This window comes from Haemaphysalis longicornis, unplaced genomic scaffold (assembly GCF_048455015.1).
Source record: "Haemaphysalis longicornis isolate Haplotype H1 unplaced genomic scaffold, Haemaphysalis longicornis Haplotype H1 scaffold_12, whole genome shotgun sequence".
Taxonomy (NCBI): domain Eukaryota; kingdom Metazoa; phylum Arthropoda; class Arachnida; order Ixodida; family Ixodidae; genus Haemaphysalis; species Haemaphysalis longicornis.
The window spans coordinates 28762438-28768437 of record NW_027526225.1 but is presented as its reverse complement, the minus strand read 5'-3'; the positions used below and the strand labels follow the sequence as shown (position 1 = coordinate 28768437).

General features: G+C 49.0%; 1 protein-coding gene across 1 annotated transcript in view; it reads left to right on the top strand.

The window, feature by feature from the left end:
• Positions 1 to 6000, top strand: part of LOC144162534 (uncharacterized) — a 584817-nt gene that overhangs the window by 72985 nt on the left and 505832 nt on the right. The gene's annotated exons all lie outside the window — the stretch shown is intronic.

The following is a 6000-nucleotide window of genomic DNA, read 5'->3' as shown; positions in this document are numbered from 1 at the left end:
TGCAAGAATATGGCATTTAGTGGGATGGGGGAAAGCATTCGTCTGGAGTGCACGGAGCTGCCGTTCCTCCTCTTTCGTTAGGTGTTTATGCGACGCTGGGTAGGTGATACGTCCCAACTTGTAGTGCTGTGTTATTTCGTGATACGTGATCAGCGGGGTTGACCTCTCTTGCTCGCTTCCCGGGGCCGGCGGGATAACTCTCGGGCGAACAGGTGGGCGGTTTCGTTGCCCGGGACGGCAGAGTGGGCAGGTGCCCATGTGATCATGATAGATCTGTCTGGTGGGCGCTGGCGGATGATTTGGTGGGTTGTGCGGTGAATTCGTCCGCACGAGAAGTTGCGGCACGCTTGCTGCGAATCTGTGATGATTACGATGGCGGTAGTTTGCGTTATGGCGAGAGCGGCGGCCGCTTCTTCCGCTAGTAAGGGGTCGTATCCGGGTAGGGTTAGGCTGGTGACGTGCTTATTGTTCTGGACAATCACGGCTGTCATTGCTCTTATGCCGGGATAGGAAAACGCGTCCGTGTACACTGTGGTTGGTTCCCTCCCGTAGTATGTGTGGATGGCCTTGGCTCTTGCTTCCCTGCGCCCACTGTGATGCACAGGGTGCATGTTTCTAGGGAGCGGTGAGGAGGAGGAGGAAAAACTTTATTGTGAGCCTGCTGATGTGGGAGTGGCTCCTCAGTCCAGGAGACCATGGGACGACCTTGAGACGTACAGCTGTTTCCTGATATTGTGGTCGAGAATGCTCATTTGAGATGTCTGACGCTGCAGAGGGGATGTGAGCCCCCAGACGAGAGAGAAGAGTCCTCCCTGTGCTTGTAACTCCCAGCCTCAACCTTTGGCTCGAGAGATTTGCCTCTATGAGCTCGTCGGCTGTATAGTGCAGGCCCAGCTTCAATAGCTTGTCGGTGGCCGTGCTGAGGGGAAGTCCGAGTGCCTGTTTGTAGGCCTTCCGAATGATGACATTCAGCCGTTCCATTTCTGACTTGGGGAGAAGAGCGTAGGGTATGGCGTATGTAATTCTTGAGATTATGAATGCTTGGACGGAGGCGGAGGGTGTCCTCCTCGCGCATTCCCCGTGTTTCGGTGGTCACACGCCTGATCATATGTGTGACTTGCCTTAAAACCAGCTTCAATTGAAACTTTCCATTTTGAAGATGTCCAAAGCTACAAACATCCCACCTTCTACTCCCGCTTCCCCCACTTGACCTAAGGACTTCCTGCTGCAATAAAGGCTCTCCTTCTCTCTCTCTCTCTCTCTCTCTCTCTCTCTCTCTCTCTCTCTCTCTCTCTCTCTCTCTCTCTCTCTCTCTCTCTCTCTCTCTCTCTCTCTCTCTCTCTCTCTCTCTCTCTCTCTCTCTCTCATTTTAACTCTATTGATCTATTTACTCTATTTACAGTTGTGCATATTGATAACTAACCTACTAAATTGCATATGTAAGTGATGAAACCTATAATCTTGCGGTCAAAGTCGTGCCTCTATCTTGTAAACAGTACCTAGCTAATAATAACTAATCTACTCAAGGGGCATGTCCAAGTTATGAGATGTATAAGCTTCCGATACAAATCATATTTTTAGCTGCGTTCCCCATAGGTGGTGACCGCGTGGCTAATAGCGCGCGCACACTAGCACGTTCGTTTGCCAAAGGCGCGCGCTGTTGAACGTCCCGTGCTTCAAGGACAAGTAGAGCGTCATCACTTGTTCTCGGATATGAAACCTACCGGGACGTGAAACCTATACCGGCTTCGGATAAAAAAGAACTGTTGATTCCTGTCATAGGAATTGCTAAAACACGAAAGTGAAATCTGCAGCGAAATATGCTGCTGAGATGATTTGTGGGTCGGCGGCTGTGTTGTGGGTGTGCTCAGCGAGCGACGTCCTGCTGGCGGTCGCTTCGCCAAAGGTGTACTGGCGTGATTTCTGTGACGGACATGACGTCAGGCAAATAGTGGTGTATCCCGGCATAAAAAGCTTTCGTGTTAAAATATGAAACCCGAAAACGAACAATCCTCACTATAATGTAGTCTTTAGTACTAAAGGTTGCTTCCCCGCAAGAATATCCTGTTTGCAGGGGTGCACCCTTTACAGGCCGCTTGCTTTGTTATACTGGCGTCACTACCGTGACGGATATGACGTCAGGGAAACCTTCATGTATCGAGGAATAAAACACTGTCGTGTTAAAATTGGCCGCAATCTGCTCAGTTCGCTGAAAAGGCCGTCGAAAAACGGGTTTTCTGCCACCCCTGTCACGTGACTGCCTCTCTTCTCTCCCTCGCCCACCTCTCGTGACCTTCCCTTCCCGTCTCGCGCCTTCCACGATGAACAGGGTGGAGGTTTGCCCAGGTGAATTCAATTTCCTGTTGTTACACTGCTCGCGCACCATATTTTCGAACGTTTTGTCACTGTTGGACTTGGAATTAAACCACCACGAGGTGTAGGCTCGGGAGCGAACCCTTTTTCTGTTTCGGGCTGAAAACATTCTTTTTAACGCGTATATTTTAACACGTAATTGTTTTATTCCGGGATACACCAAGATTTTGCTAACGTTATATGCATGATGGAAGTGACGCCAGCACCACGAATCAAGCGGCCTGTAATGGGTGCACTCCCGCACACAGGGTCTTCTTGCGGGGAAGCAACCTTTAGTACTAAAGAGGACGTTATACTAAGGGTTGTTCGTTTTGGGGTTTCATATTTTAACACAAAAGTGTTTCATGCCGGTATATTCACTGAAGTCATATCCGTCGCAAACATTACGTCAGTACACCTTTGCCAAAGCGACCCGCCCGCAGGACGTCGCTAGCCAAGCACACTTACAAGACAGCCGCCGACCCGCAATTCATGCTCAGCTGCAGATTTCGCTGCACAATTCTATTTCGAGTTTTACCGATTCCTATGAAACAGGAATCAACCACAGTTTTTCATTTACTTTCGAAAAAATCACGCAGCCACGTCTTTTTAGTTAAATGAACACAGCGAGTGCCACTTGTGCATTGATGTTTTGCACCCTATATGCTTAACGTTTTCGTTTCGCTCAACAATGGTGGCAATTATGAAAAATGATTCCAAATTTAGGAATTTGAGAGCAGTCAAATCTTGTTACTACGAACCCCACATTAACGAATTTCTTAAATTTACGAATATTTTCAGAATCCCCGCCAGATTGCCTATATTTTCAATGTAAGAATATTTCAGAACTACGATTTTCAGTATAGCGCAAATGTCAGAATAACGGCCGTAATTTATTTTCTCTTTTATAGTCGGGAGATGTCAATATTACGAATTCGGGTCAAGTAACAGCGCCGCAACTCTCACGCGAAACAGAAACCGCCGTTTCTGTGCTTATTTCCCGAAGTGCAGTAGCTATCATCACCTCCATGGTGAGTGTCAATTGCTATACTCGGTGACAACTTAAGAACGGCACCGGAAGTTGCCGCTGTGCCTTATCACCGTAGCCGGATGTTTCTCTGCGCGGCGCAAGTAGGGCGCTACTGGGAATATTTTGAACATGGTGTCAGCCGTTCGCGTGATTTTTTGGACTTAATATGCTCATAAACGACTCCAGTGACGAGAAACAAACTGCTTGAGACAAGGCAGACGATATCACGCATTCATAGCAAACCCCTTTCAAACAGCGCGCGCACTGACTTCACGGGTCCGGAGCTTTGGCGGAGTGATACACTACATGAGGTGGTGCCGTTCTTGAGTTGTAACCGAGTATAGCACCACCACAATGCTGCAGTTTAATCCAGTGTAGTTTAATCCTGCTGCCTATCCAGCGTAGCCGCCTTTGCCCTTTTTCTGTCTCGTTGCTTTGGTTGTCAGTCGGTGGCCGGTCGGTGGGTCGGTTTTTCACGCTACTCACGTGTCCGCGCGGAAAGGAATTTCTTTGTTGTGAGTGATCTTGCTGCAAAGTTTGAGCGAGATCGAACGATGAATGCAGCTAGCGATACAGCCAAAAATAAGCGAAAGCAGTCATCGTCGCGAAGCAAACGAAGACGTTTGTGGGTCACAGAACACAGAAGAATATGAGGTACAGTCGAACATTGGTGTTTTATGCACATGAACAAAGTCCAAACTTTCATCGTTCGGTGCAATGATGTACTCCGTGAGGTATTGCGCAGAGTGGAACCCGTCGTGCGTGCTGCACTCTCAAGAAGAAAATAAGTAATTTTTTCGAATAAATTTGTCGTGAAGTGAGAGCAACATTTTGATTTGAGAGTTTGCTTGTCGGCACACGCGTATACGTACTTCCGAGGTACGCCATTTTCACTCCCCAGTTTGAGCACCGGCTTATAGCTGCACGTTTTTCGTCACAACAATACTTCAAAATAACACACAATTTTGGGTGGTCCTGCGTGATTCGTTATATCGAGATTTGACTGTATATATTCTCACGCGGCGGCAAGACAAATGACGCGAAGAATAGTTGAGTGTCATATGAGCGATCTATTCTACGCAATATTTACAACGAGGCCATCAGATAGCCAGCGCAAGGTAAGGGCCAGCCACTTCTTTGTCGTCGCGGCCGTCGTTGTTCTTGGATCAGGGCGCTGTGAGACATCACCGACCTGTGCGTCCAGCAGCATCACAAACTTCTTGCTCAATAATTTGGTTCACTTTTCGCCGGGTGGCCGAATCGAGGGACAGGCATATAGACCGACAGGCAGACAAAAAACATCCCGGGCAATCTCTGCTTGTGAGGGGCGAAAAATTCAGTGTTTGAGTGTATTCTTAACGCCTTGGTCTTTTTGCCTACGGAGATGAAAGCGTTGGGGGGCAGACGTATACAGCTTTGCTGTAGGTCTGGTGTCTCTGAAGCACAAAGCGTTCTAGGGTGAGACGTAGCAAAACGAGTTTCTCGGTGTGTTCTTTGGTTACGCGTTCTTCCCACAAAGATGAAACGTTCCAGTGCGAGGCGTTACAAAACGAGTGTCCCGGTGTGTTCTTTTTGTACCCGTTACGTTCTAGCGCGAGGCACTGGAAAACGAGTGTCCCGGTGTTTTAGTAACGTGACTACATGGTTGTACGACTACATGACACGAAGACGACAGGTGACGCCGACAGCCCGAGCCCCTAAAGGGCTGCACCCCTAACGTTCGCATTTGAGAAGCCCAAAAAAGGACTGCCGTCTTAAAAAGTGGAGGAGCGCTGCTGCAATAGCCTGGACAGCGGTAAAGGTAGAGTGAGCAAGAAGCGGCGATTATCGCATTACGCCACCGCGTTTCTGAAGCCGAGGAAGGGTTGTACGTTTAACAGCACGCGTAAGACGTATCGAGGATCTATCGGAGGCGTTCGACGGGAACGTTCAAGCTGGGCTCAGTGAGGAGAAAAGCGGCGGAAGGCTGCGTAATTAGCTGCTCTGAAGCGGTGGTCCACAGGGGCGGGGCGGCCAGTGCCCCCGTTTTAGCACTAGGCGGGCAGAATAAGGTCGCTGGAAAAAAGAAAAGAAAAGGCCAGTTATGGCAGCGAGAAAATCGTAAACGTAACCCGCGCTCCTTTCACGGCTCGCTTCAATGGCCCCTGATTAGCCTCTGCGTTTTGCCACCGAGACTAAGCATGGAACTGGAAGCAAAGGCCTGCGCAGGCAGAAGCTAGAAGAAAAGACGGGCTTCGAACAGGAGCAAGAACCCCTCATTTGCGATCGCGCGTGAAGAAAGAAAACTGCCATCGTGCGGTGATGTAAGCTTTAGGGGATTTCTTTTAGGGGGCGCTGCTCCCGCTGGCGATGTGGGGAATAGTGAGGGTGATGACAACGGGCTACTGGGTTGCGTAATGCTTCTGTTTTTAGGACTTCGACATGACCATGGAGATTTGGGCTGGATGTATGGTCTTGTAATGCTGAGAGCTGCATTTGATGGTACTTGACAAACTTCCATTCCGGCGCACTCCGAGGTCCACAAGTTCGAAATAGGCTCTTGGTCCGGCTCCTAATGAAATCAACTTTATTCCTCTCACCCACTTTTTGTGGTGACGATTGATTATTATAATTATGAT